The 13,437-nt window shown below is 45.8% G+C and overlaps 1 protein-coding gene across 4 annotated transcripts in view; it reads left to right on the forward strand.

The window, feature by feature from the left end:
- Positions 1 to 13,437, forward strand: part of IGDCC4 (immunoglobulin superfamily DCC subclass member 4) — an 86,627-nt gene that overhangs the window by 402 nt on the left and 72,788 nt on the right. The window contains exons 1-3 of one of the 4 annotated variants that reach the window (XM_086848732.1): positions 1,994 to 2,267; positions 5,002 to 5,043; positions 5,173 to 5,252. The exons of the other annotated variants lie outside the window; for them this stretch is intronic. The gene's annotated coding sequence lies outside the window, so the exon portion shown is untranslated. Of the gene's footprint in view, positions 1 to 1,993; positions 2,268 to 5,001; positions 5,044 to 5,172; positions 5,253 to 13,437 lie in introns of those variants that run through there. 4 annotated transcript variants of the gene reach the window in all.

Here is a 13,437-nt window from a genome sequence, read left to right on the forward strand (position 1 = left end):
CCCCCCTCTCCTCATCCCCTTCTTTCCTCCAATTCGGACGATAGCTGTGCTCATGACCCATGGCTAGATGGTGCTTCCTTTCGGGTCATCATTCAGGGGGTGATATTGGGGTGACACTTGCCACAGGAACTCCCGTCAGTGTATGGGCTGGGGGGGACAGCAGACCAGCAGCAGCAGCAGCATTCCACGGCCTCTGCCTGGACAGTGGCAAGTTTCCGCCAGAGGGCCGGTGCCTGTGCCAGGGTGGTGGGGAGTGAAGCGCTTGTCCAGCACAGGGTGGCTGAGAGCAGACCCAGGTGTCCAGCAAGGCTGTGAAAGGATCCTCGCTTCTTTTGCCCTGCTCCTGCTGGCATGGGACACACGGGTAGGCAGATGTCCCGTTGGTCAAGGAAGTGACCCAGGAGTAGCCATGCTCCTCGCGCTCGTGTTTTGCAATGGTTACGCAAACGGCGCCGTGCGAGGGCACACGTACACGGCCGTCGGGCTTCTTGGTGCCTTTCTGTGCTTGCCATCGAAGTTTGCATTGAGGGTCGGCTGAACTGTTGGACCTTGGGGTGTGGGGTTCCTTCTCTGTGTGTGCACACAGCCTGAAAAAGGTTTTGTTCTCATCCCTGAGAAGGGTTTGGAAAGGTACAGGCTGGCAGATCCGCACCAAAAAATGTGTGTGCCAGGGACTTGCTCTTGTTTAAAATCCCCCTAAAGAGGGTATTGTGGTGCAGGAGCCATCCTTATGTCATTATACATTTTTATTCCTTTTATGATGCATTCAGGTTCAGCAGAGCATAATAACAGCACGTGGACGGCTGCAGGGTTGTTTCTATTTTCTTTCTTTTTTCTCAGAACCTTGTGAGCTCCTGTTAAGGGTAGGTTATGATTCAACATAGGTGCAGCTTTATGGTGGCTGTTGTGGAAGTGAATAACAATCCATGTAAATGGCCTGTTGTCACCAGTGAGTATGGGTTTTCCTGGATGGATGGCAGGCTGTGACCCCACCAGCAGCCGTGTGAGTAGCTGGACTGAGTGGGAGCTGGGTATCCTGTGTGTTTGAGCAAACAGCCAAGTGGATCCCAAGGCTTGTAATGGAGAACAATCATTTAAAAAGAAAAAAAAAAAAAAAAAAAAAAACCAACAGAAAAAATGGGGGTGGTGGAGTGGATGTTACTTTTTCCAAAACCACTTTAACAAGAAAACTTTAGATGGTTTGCGAGAATTTGCAGTTGTGGGTTCTTGGTGTTTCTTGCAAGCAATTAGACAACTAGTGAAAATTGTTGCTGTTTGTTTTCTAACAACGGGCCACATCTTGTATAGGGAGGCAGTGAGTGTGTCTGCACAGTCCTTGGATTTGCTGCTGGGTACGTGTGGATGTGCTTTCCAACAGGTGGGTTTGATTCTGAAAAGAAAAACACGGACTTGTTTCAATCTGAAATTAATTTGGCAGAGGATTGAAACGGTTTTGGGAAAGTCTGTGTTTGATCCAAAGCCTCATGTGTTTTGATCCAAAGTTCAAGCCTCGCCGGGTATGAAGTACCTAGGAGAGAAGTAGAGTGTAAAACCTTCCCCCCTCCGGAGTTGATGGAAGCAGTGCCAGTGTGTGCACTTGCTGGGGATGGGATCCAGTGTTTTCTGCTGTCTGACTTGGAGCCTGTTTTCACTGCAGTAACAGGAAAGGGGTTTAAGGGAAAAAAACCCCAAGCACGAAACAACCCCTTTTCAGTTGACTTCAACAAGGGGGCTGTGCTGGTTCCTTTCCTTGGGACTCTCTACAGGGGATGTGTTGGTGGGAAGCGCACTGAGCTTTCCATCCGAGGGATCAGCTGAAATCCATCTGGGTTTGTATAGTTTGGTTTTGTGGTTGAGTTCTCCTGCTACAGAACAGATTTCCTTTTTCGACATCACCTCACTTGAGTTGTGATTTGTTTTATCCTTCCTGTCGCGTTCGCCTTGGCGGCGTGACCCCGCAGCCGCTGCCTGCCGTGCGAGCCCGTGCCGGGGAGGGAGGCGTTGCCATTGTTCGTGTCCCTGCGGCTGCGGCCGCCTGCGCTTCGCGGGATGTCACCGGCCCTGTGACCGCGGGACTGCGGTGTCACCGGCATGGGCGCTGCAGGGAAGGGCTGTTTCCTCCAGGCCCCGAGAAACGGGGGGCACTGACACTGCAAAACATCGTGCACACAGCGCTGGCGAGGCTTCACCTGTATCCCGTTTCCAGGGGCAGCGTTCTCGCTGCGGTTGTGCCGTGGCTGTTGTGACAGTGGCAGTCTCCAAGCCAGGCACGGGAGTTCTTTTGCTGGCATTTCTGTTTCTCTTCTAGTGCGTGAAGCTGAAGGAGAAACTGCTCAGACTTGGTTCTGGTTTTGTCTCTCCTGTTTTCCCGAGCTTTTTCCTTTTTTAATGTTTGGGTTTTTGGGTTTTTTTGTGCCTTCAAGTCCAAAGTGAAGTAGAATGGGCTCATTTTCGGGCATATCCCCCTCTTTTGCAGCAGACTTTCTCCTGGCAGCTGTAGCAGGTTTGATCTGCTGTGGGGGCCCCATGGGGATGGGTGACTGCTGGTGGTACATGAGACACTTCAGAATGGTGCAAGTAAGAATTAGAAAATATTTGGCAGTCTGCCTTTCCCTGGGGATGAAGGGTGATGATTTTCCCTGCATGCAGCCTGGTTTGGAGAAGGAGACAGCTTCTGTGGGACAGCACAGGTGTCTCTGCACTGGGGGCACTCAGTTTGTGAAGTGTTGGGGTGGGCTGTGGCATACAGGGCATCTCTCCTGTGTGCCCACTGTGGTCCTGGGCCAGTTACTTCATCTGTTCTGGCATCCTCATGGCCCATCTTTAGCCAAACTTGGAGATGCTCCTCTCTTTCAAAGGTGAGGATGAAATCCATAAATAAGTATTCAGCACATACATGATCTTTCTCACTCTAGTGCACAGCTATCCTGAGGGCAGAGTGCTGTGTTGTCCCATGGGTTTGTGACTCCTGACACCATATTGCTTGCCAGATGATTTGAATTCTTACCTCCCTTGGAGCTGCTTTTCCAAAGGCTGGCTGTTCTCCCAGGGGAAAAAATCTAGGTGCTTGTGGACCAGTCTGGGCATTTGCAGCATAAGAGATGCTGCTTGCGCAATTTACACGCTCCTCTCCTGGTTAAATGGCTTCAAGGCCATTAAGCCTAGTCATGGTTATATAATTAAGTTGGGAATTAATATTTAATCTGATTGTAATTTGTTGCTGGAATCCATCCCAAATTTTATCTCTGCGTGAGGTGAGTGGGTACCTGAGGGAAAACTGAGGCCAGTGTTATATGCAGGGTATTTTTTGCGTGAACACTAGGAATTACAAGTCTGCCTTGGGTGACAGGAACCCTAACCTTTACAAACCCTGAGTGATCACAGTCATTTTGTTATCAGTAGGAAGCAAATGTTTGTTTTATAGTCAGCTGTAATACTAGAGGGGATATGGTAAATCCTTGTTATCAGTATTTGCCAAGTGTACTTTGGGCCAAAATCAACTCTGGTGCAATTTTGTTACTTTCTGGAGAAGAACTGGATCCACTTGCATACAGTATTTTTAGCTGGTTTTTGAAGTTGAAGAGGTGTAATTATCCCATCCAGTTGTCTGTTCCTCTCCCTTTTCTTTTTCTCAACAATTCCTGGACCTGCTGATCAGTCATAATGAGTTTGGACATGGAGAATGCGGAGTTTTTGAAAATAAGTGACCAAATAGAGGAGTTAGATGCAGTTTCTGCATGGACTGAAGGAGAGGCACTGGAAAACCCACCTGTGGAAGAACCTGAAGTGCCTCAATGGCAGGAATGGCTTTGAGCAGATCATGAACCTTGTTTAGGTGGGACTGGGGAATCCACTTACAAGGCATAAAACTGCAGGAAATCATGATCTCAAGTCTTTGTATCCACTTGATTATTTTTGAAGTCTTTTCTTCTGTAAAACATGACTTATTATTACACCAGCATTTGTGTTATGGGACTTGGTGTCTGTTTTGCTTTCCTCTCTTTTTGGGAAAGCACTTCCAAACACAGCATTTGGAGCTGCTGTGACTTTGGTCCTTTTCATTGTCTTTGTGTTGGTTACTTGCTGTCTCTGCCTCAGTTTCCCCAGTTGTTCCCAATGGGCAGAGGATGCTGTTACACACGGTAGACATGAAGAACAGCATCACTCTAAGTACCATTGTTGCATTTATTAAATCCCTTGAGTAAGACCTCCAAATACCACTTGTGCTTTTCTGACTTAACAGCTTGTTGGTGAGAGGATCCACAGTTGCTAACACTGAATCTGCCACCTTCACAGAAAGCAGCATTGAGCTATGTTTTCACAAGCCCTCCTAGAGCTGCCAAACCCTCCACCAGACATGGGGGGAAGTCTGAAGAGCTTCTAATTTGTTTGACTATTACTAGTATAGTATGCTGAAATCATCTTTGAAACACTGTTAAATGTCCTAATTCTGAAGAGTAATGGAGGCTTCAAGGGAGAGGAAGAGCTGGTCAGTGTTTCCTTGTAGGAAGGTAAAAATCTGCTGGAGTTGGAGCTGCTGAGAGGGAAATTCCATGGGAGAGCCAAAACAAGTGTCTGAGTCTATGTAACACTGTCCTGTTTGCAGGTGTCAGGACACTTTGTGAGTGTGTAGGTCATGGAGCTTCTCCCTTGGACGTGGTTTTGCTCATGTCACTGATGCCCTTTGGTGTCTCTGAGTCAGATCCTCTCCTGCTCCTAATCCATGTGATCCTGCTGTTGTGATATGGGCTTGTTTTATCTGAGAAGTCCAGCAGCTGCTGTGTCTTATCTCCGTGGGTAATAAACATGCTTTGTGGTGGTTATGATAAGCAATTACTGTGTTCCAGGGAAACTTTCGTATCAGATGTTCTCAAATTATTTAAAAATCTTTATCAGCATTTTAAACACAATTGCCTTTTATTGCTGTGTGAAATTCAGCTGAGCTATGGAATAACCTGGTTTATTCTACCTTGGTTTTTTATGTTTTAATTTTTTTTACAGATCTTTCATGGAGTTCTTGAGGACAGGTCGTTAATATTAAAGGTGTGTTAATGAAATGTGAGCATCCCCAAGGTTTGTTCTCAGCCCAAATAGGTGGGAGAATTAAAATCTAGCATGTGAAATATTGCATTTGTGCTCAATCTGCTGTGGCTTTTTTCCTTGTTCTGACAGACATCCCCGGTCTCATTTCCTGCTCGGGTCTTTGAACCATGTTCCTGTTGGAGTTGGGATGGCTTAGCACCTTGTTAAATGTAAGACTTTGGGAAATTAAACAGTTAAAATGGTGCTGGGATGGCAGAACTTGGTGGAGCAAGCCTTGGATTCAGAAGCAATGCTAGGCTGGCAGCAGAGATGTGATAAAGTACTTCGTCTGTTTTACTGTGTGCTGGGAAATGTGCATCCTTGATTGTTTCTAAATTGACTGTCAATAGATGATAAAGTTAATTGGTGTGACCAAAAGGTCATTACTTAATGAAATGGGTTTCCCATGCCCTGTCAATACATGGAAAGTTTTGGCAAAATCTGACTGTTCATGTACTCAGGGCTTTGATAAATCTTTTCAGAAGCATTATCGGTGGTTGCAGGTTCCAGACTTACCTCAGGTTTTGCACTTAAGGCAGGACTGTCCTCTCTGTGGCTCTTGGCTGGCTGTTGGATACAGCTGCAGAATGGGTGCATGTATTTTCCAGACAAAAGTGGAATTTTCCCTGATACTAACACTAGTCAAGGGTTCACTGATGATTTTTTTCTGTGCATGTGAGGAGGCTTTTATGTTCTCTTGGAAATCTTTGTCTCTTTTTTGCTGGTGATCTAGTGAAAATGTGCCCTTACCTTTCTGGGGTTATCTGTGCTGCTTTAAAGGAATGATGGTCCTCCTAATTACACAGATCCAGAGAGATTGAGCCAGTTTGAGCCCATTTCTGTGCCCTGGCAGTCCCACCCACCTACCTGTCTGTCTGTGGCAAAGCTTTGAAAAAGCTCATAACGAAAGGACAGGGAGCTTTTCATGGAAAGAAAAACCAAACCAAGGACTGGGGAGGGCAGAGTATTAGCAGGTGTTCAGGCTGATGTTGGGAGGTCAGTTTGTCCTTTGGGGATGGGACCTGCTCCTGGGTGGGAGATAAGGGCCTCATTGGAGGTTATCTTCAGCAGAGGGGTACAGAGTGTGGTGTGGAGTGGAGGAGCTGGGTCTGCTGGCTTGGCTCCATTGTTCTTCTGCTTGATAGCTATTTCCCCTTGTCAGAGAGGCTAGGACAGCCCTGCTGTTGGAGAATTCAGGCTGTGACAGGAGGGTGAGCATATTCTCCACAGGTCTGTGTGGCTCCTGAAGGCGCTTCTGAAGGCACTTGGTGTTTCTCCATAGCAAGGCGTCTTGGCAGAATACTCTCAGATAAGATAAAAAGGGAAAAACAATCCCAGGATCTGATCCAACACCAGCTCCTTTGCTGGGTTGGCAAAAATTGTTTAGATTTTCCCTCCCAAGGATGGTTTTGTAAACATAATACTGCCTATTAGCCATGCAAATTACTGTCATTGGTGGCAGTTGTTGTGATGGAAAGATAAGTATCTTGAAACTCTGGTTTGATTCACCCCTCCTGCCCCCCCAGCTTGCTAACCAGTTGTTTGTGTCAGTACTGATTGCAGCTTTTGTCAGAGAAATCAAAATATTGATCAAATTTATTTAGCTCTATGTTCCCTAGGTCACAGTAAATGGAAGTTTTCTTTCTTTTCCTTTGTACTCTGTTTCTCTGTACTGAAAACAAAAGGAACTGTTCCTCAAGAAGATGAACCATACGTTCCCGAAGTCAAAAGTCATCCACTTGGAGAGGGTCCTTAGGAGCAGACTTCCTATATGGAGGCTTTCCTCAAGAGTCTGTCAGTGGAAAATCTGGCGAGCAGCATTACCACAAGTACTATTGTAGAGTTTTCTTTACATGCAAAGTGGGGAGAGATGGAAGTTTCTCCCAGCTGCTGGCAGAGAAGAGCTTCCCATTTATTTCGTGCTTGTGGCTGCTGCCAGGATTTGCTGTTTAGCAGCAGAGGAGTTAAGTGAGGGGTGAAAGGCTTCAGCAGCACTTCAGCATCTGGGCATGAGGCTGAGCTGTCAGATCATTCTTTGTTTTTTACACCAGTGAAGGCACTTGGGATAGTTCAATATGTTTAAGGCAAGCAGTATATTGTGCTGCCTTTTTGTGTACTGTGGGAAGCTGAGATGTTTCTTGTTCCAGGTTGAATGGTTGTGCTTGAAAAAGAACATCTCTTAAAAAGCAACACCCACTTCTAACTTAAACATTTGCTGTGGGTGCTTGTCCATCACAGCTCGTCGGGAGGCTGGTTTGACGTCCTCGCTCAGTGATGTGCACCTTCAGTTTGAGTTCACCCAGCTGGGGTTTGTAGGGGTGTGTGAAGACAGGTACTGGTGTGAAGAGCCTCCCTGTGAGGATGTGTACCCTCACCGAATTTCCTGATAGCCTGCTCTTTACTGAGCCGGGTACATTCAGGTCCTTAAGTCTTTCACCTGTTTTCCATCCATAATCTCAGCCTTCTACAGTAACAGTAGTAAGTAAGCCCTGCTTTTCTCAGCAGTCAGGTGTTTGCTCAGCTGGGGAAATCTTTTACTGCTTCAGTTCAAAGCCTGACTTCTTGGATCTGGGCTGTGCAGATCCCCAGGGCACCAGTTCCTCCCAGCTCAGTGCAGAGCTGCCATTCAGCTCAGACAACCAGTCTGAAAGCTGGATGTGGCTTTCCAGATGTGATGGGATCAGAGCCAGCCAAGGGAAAAGTAAAGAAACTTTCAGCTCCAAAAGTGTCTCTTTGCAGAGCAGCCAAGCTGCTGCTGAGGCAGATTTGGGGGGGTTGCAGCAGGATGCTCACATGCAGGAAACCAGAGGAAGCATCAGGATGTGGCACATCTGTGTAACTTCCATTTAGACTTTAAACAGAAAGGTTAAGTTGGTATTTGGCATGTGGTATGTGCAGGCCTGTAAATGAAAATTCCTGAATACTTTTTTTGTGTATTTGAAAGTTTGTGAGGTTTAAAAAAATGCTGCTCTCATAGGGAGTGTTTTCTTCTCGCCAGAAGAAAATTTGTTGGACTGCAAATTTGACAGAACTGATTTTTATAGCATTTTCTAAGCTGAACTAATTGTGTGTTTTGGAAGGGGGGAAAACAACAATGTGGATGTGTGTTTTTATATAGATTTCATTAAAAAAGTGACTTGGTTTATTCTGCAAGTTTTCTGAGAAATGTAAATGTTTCTGCTGGAAAATGCAAGTGATTATACACTGGTGACTAACGAATAATCCTTGGCTAATATGGGTTGGACTCAATTAAGTTAATCTCTGCTCAACAGTAGTAAAAGTTGATAAAGGAGATTTTGCGAGGCTGTTGTTGACCTGAACATGAGAATGATCACACAGCATTCCCTGAAATAAAACTGGCTCTCTAAAAGAAACATCATTCTCACAATTTGTTCCTAACAGTAGAGAAGGAGCTGTTCAAAGTGGCCCAAAATGGCTTGGTTATGAAGATGAGGGTTTCTCATGTGCTGGTGTTATGAGCTGAGGCACAACAGACCTCAATAAAGGAGGAGCAGCAATAATTAGTCTAGATTAATGGAAATAAGTCTGGTTTTAGTAATAAATGAAGTTGGATTCCTTGGTCCAGAGCAGCCACCATCTATAGTGCTCATCTAGCAGTTGAATGCACAGAGGCAAAACTTTCCTCACTGTTGAGAAAAGAGGGTGATCTGGAGTGTTTTTGTTGAAATCTCAATGTAAATCCAGGTGTTGTTTTCAGATGTGTTTTGGTGAGATAAGCAGAAGCCCAGAGACAGCCAGGGAGAAGCATCACATCCGAGCCTGGATCCCCATTGATCCAGGAGGGCCCCAAAGTGGTGTGACAGTCCTCAAAAGGATTCTGCTGCTCAGATACTGTGTGTCGAAAGCGTGTCCTTCACCATTTGGAAGCACACCCGGGCCTTTTAGTGCTTTGTCCTCAAACTGTCAGGTTTCAGCTGGCTGCAGCTTTGGAAAACGGAAAGATTTATGTGCTCTGAAGAGAAACTTGCGCTGACAGTGGGTAAATGCACTGTAGATGCTGGAAAGTTAAACAGCCTAGTATGTGTGAGGCATTTTTTAAATAGGTTGTAAAATATATTTTTCTCCTGTTGTTACGATAGATGTAAGTTTAAGTTTGGAAATGGGAGGGCAGATTTCCACCCATTCTGACCTTCTGTTCTAACCATGTTCAAAAGTTTGTACTGCTTCTTGTTTTCCTCCACCTTCATGTGCATTCCTGTAGCCACAGATTTGGCTGTTATATTGCCATTTTTCCTAACACAATCCCTAAGAGCTGTAAGAGATCACTTTGGTCTTTGGATGGTAACTGAGTTTCCAGATCACAACCAGATACTGTCTTTTCAAACAGGACTAGGTAAGAAATTAAACCAGGAGGATTAAAGTCCCAAGGTGGACACGTCCTTGGTAAGATCATGCATGTCTAGCTCTGAGCACCCCTTTGACTTAACAGTTTATCATCTCCCATTTTATTATTTTCTCTGTCAAACCTCCTCTTTTATCTGCTATTGTGCCAGCAAGTCTGGCTGGCTGCATTGATAACATACCTGTGGATAGGTGATAACAGAAAGAAGCAGAGCAGGTCTAGATAAAGCAGGGATGGTCCACACCCACGGAGGGAGCTGCTGTCAGACTCTGCAGCTGAAGCCAGGCAGTGAAGCCCAGATGGGTTTTGTGACTTCCCGAAGGACATGTGGTGGGTGCTGACAAGGCTGTCCCTGGACAGGCTGGTGCTTTGTCAAGACTGCCCACGGTGTCTGTTCTCTGCAAAATTAACTCCTGCCCCAAATCCCCCTCACCTTTGCCTTGTGTTCCTGCCCTGTGTGGGTGGCTTGTGTGTCCTTGTGTCCTCCCAGGGAAGTGGCGCCTCTCTTGGGGTGATGCGGGCTTGCAGTGACAGTCGTCTGCACTGAGCTATTAAAATGTACTTTTCCATTAGTTCTCTTTGTTGCTGTTCTGAATTGTCTTCTCTTCCCCTGTGTGCTGGCTCATTATTTCTTATTAATTCATGGTTTGTGCAATTACCTGGGAAATGCAGTAGAGTTGGCAGGAATTTGATGAGCCTGACTTCTCTTCTTGAGAGTAGACGACTTACTTTCGATGCTTGGGTTGGTTCTTGTCCTCTCTGAGTGACAAGTTGCACATCTAGGCCTTTCTGCAGGGACTCTGCAGGACAGGCTGGCTGTTTGGAGAGAGCTGGAAAACACTAGGAGCAGGAAGAGGGTCTGTATGTGTATTTCCTTGTGCTCCTGGTAGGATTGAAACCAGAGCTGTTCATTGACATTCTGTAGCTGCTCTGCATTATGGCTTTACACCCTGCCCTGAAGACACACTCCAGACTTGAACCTCAGCCTATCAAGAGCAAACAAGAGAGGCTCTTTGTTTAGCTTCAGCAGACAGAATTGTACAATAAATAGTTCTAAATACATGCCAGGTGATTTTGTTTGTTGTGAAAGCTTTCACCTCAGTCTTAGGAGTGTTTGTGTCTTGGGTTGTCAGCGAAGTGACACCCCTGTAGAAGGGTTCTCTGCCCCTTTTTTTTGAAGACAGTATTTCAGGTAAGAACAGAGATGTGACCTGGTCTCTTTCTGAAAGGAGAAAGCCAGCACACAGCAAGATAAGAGGGCTGTCACTGATTAAAATGTGGCAGTTTGGCTGCTTGTACCTTGTGTTTCATTGGCAAATCTGTTGTGCCCCTGGTTTTCCCGTATGAATGCTCTTCTTTTTTAAGGGTTGTATTTGTGCATTGACTTCCCAGCTGCTAGGAAGGACCTCTTCTTGATGGAAGCTGGACTAAGCTGTTTCCTGGATGGCTTCACAGCTTGACTTCAGGCTGTTGGTAGGGGAAGGAGCTTTACCTGCCCTTCTCCTTCCATTTTTATTTTCAGGTGAACTGCAGAATCTCATTACCCACAGCAGTGGCAGGGCTTTGAAGATTTCTGACCTAATTATCTCATTTGCACTGTGAGTAGCAGTAAAATCCATGTGCTGTCAGGGGGGCTTTGCTGTTGTGGCAGCTACACAGCCATGGGAGAAACAGGCCTTGTGAAAGGGCTCATGCAGAGGGTTTGCTTCTCATATTCCCAGTTGAACAGGTGCTGTCCTGCAAGACCTGGATGGGGTGAATGAGGAATAAGTGAGAAGTTACCATGTTCTGGACTCCATCTGAGGCCCTTCAAATGCCTTTTTTGGGTAATTTTCGTGAAGGTCCAGCTTAGAAGGGGCTGGACCATCATCTGTGGAGGGGCTGTTTGGTTGTGGCATGATGGGCAATTAAAAAAGTGGTGGGTTAAATATAGCAGGTTTCAGTGATCTGTGAGAGCTGTGATAGAGCTAGGTATTTGCACATCATTTCTGAGACTCTCTTCAAGTCATGTGTCTCTATTTATACCTGGATATAAAGAATCTTCTGCTGTTTGAGTGAAATGGATCAAAATATTAACTCTAGCTATTCCCACCCTGCAACTTTAGTGAAGTGTTGCTACATCTCTTGTGGGCAAGGAACTTGTGAGATAGGCATGGTCTAAGTAACACTAAACTGTGTAGCAAGAAGGCAGGAAAAAGGAGTGTGGGAATATTTGGTGCCTTGATCATCAGTTGAAGGCAGAGGGATGAGAAAGATCTTTGATTATTAATATCTTTGATCTTGAAGATGATGAAAAATTCAGAAACATTAGATTGTGCTCCATCCTGGTATAATTTGTTGTGCTGCCTTGGGTCGGTGTCTGTGTGCTTCCTGTACTTTATGGAAACAGTACAAACCATGGCTAAAAAGATCAGGGTGATAATTTGTTTTCAGGTAGCTGTCCCTGATGGTCTGTAAGAGCTGTTTTCTCTGACCTCCTCTCTAAGCTGTTGTTAGAGTCATCTTCCAAGTTTCTGTGTGGTTGTGGCTTGGTGGAAGGCAGTGGATCAGTTCCTGTGGCAAAACTGGGACCTGTCACAAAAGCTTGGCAAAATGCTGATTCCCTCTGGGATGGCATGAGGGTCTGAGTGAACCCTCCCAGTACTGAAGTGAAGCCAACCAGTCTCTCCAAGCCTACTGCTTATTTCTAGCAACTCCCACTGTGGCTTGTGTAGCCAGACCACTGAGTAAAACAAGTGTGTAAAGTCAAGTAATCCTTGTACATCTTGAGTATTGTTTTCCCTTTCTGTAGTTCCAGATAGCAGCTGGGAGAAAGTTGGTTTGGAAAACAAAGCTGTTAGGGACTGTTTGTTTAGACACAAGGCAAAATGAAAGTGAAAAACATAATCTGTCTGTCCCCCCTCTGCCTCCCACCTTCTTTTTGTTTAAAATGTCCACATGCTATTTACTTTCAATAAACAAAAGATGTTTCTTATAAGCTGGTATTTACTAGTAGGGGTATGTGATTTGTTAGGAAACAGAAATCCCTGCTCGTGCGTATGTTTTCAAACTGGAGCAAGAGTTCATAATTTTATAGACCTTTCAAGAATAGATTTTCTAAAGCAAACAGTGAGGAACTGTTAAATTACAGCCATGTAAAAAAAACCAGTGTAATAATGGGATTGCTCAGTAGTAATGGCTTTATTATTCTGTAACAAATAGGAGTGGTTTGGGCTGCTGGGAGATAACATGGCTTTTCTGAGATAGCTTTGGAGCTGGTTCAGAAGAGAAGCCCATTTTAGATTCTTCTTTTCCTCATGTTAAGGAGATAAGGAGTGTATGGGTATTCCCTTACGCTGGCTTTCTTCAAGGATCGGGGAAGGTGCAGCTTCCAGGAAAGCAATTCAGAGTTTCTCTCTAGAGTCTGAGAGCCACTGGAGTTTCACATTGCCCCTCTGAGTTAGAGAGGGTGTCAGTCCACCAGCATTTGCTTGGGGTGTCTTTGTGATTTGTTTTCTCTTTAGAGGGAGTGGCAGAACTGTGGGTGATGGGGGCTGTGTCCGTGCCTCTCCTCAGCCCTGTCTGAGGTCACAAGCCCTGCAGGACTCCAGGCAGTGCAGTGTTCAGGCCAGGGGCTTTGGGAATGAGCTGAATTCTTCAAACCTCTGAGCATGAGCAGAAATGTCCTCAGAGTGTCTGCCACCGTCATGTCTGGATCCTGTCTGTACCTCATCTTCTCCTTGCTTCTCACATGAAGCTTGAGCAAGTTGGTCCAGATGCCTGGCCTTGCCTCTGTGTTCCACGAGTCTGTCACCTGGGGATGTTGATGAGGATGGAAATGGCTGTTGGAGGATGGTCTGTGCTCCCTCGAGCAGCTCTGCCAGCTGTGGCTGTGTCAGTCACTTTGTCACTGCAGGTAGCGAGTGCAAGACACGAGAGGCTGGGTGGTCTGAGCTGGAGCTCCTGCTTTCTCCAGCCTTGCAGTTCCCGTGTGTGTGAGGATGCCTGCCTGG

Source organism: Cyanistes caeruleus, chromosome 13 (genome assembly GCF_971803275.1).
Source record: "Cyanistes caeruleus chromosome 13, bCyaCae1.hap1.1, whole genome shotgun sequence".
Taxonomy (NCBI): Eukaryota; Metazoa; Chordata; class Aves; order Passeriformes; family Paridae; genus Cyanistes; species Cyanistes caeruleus.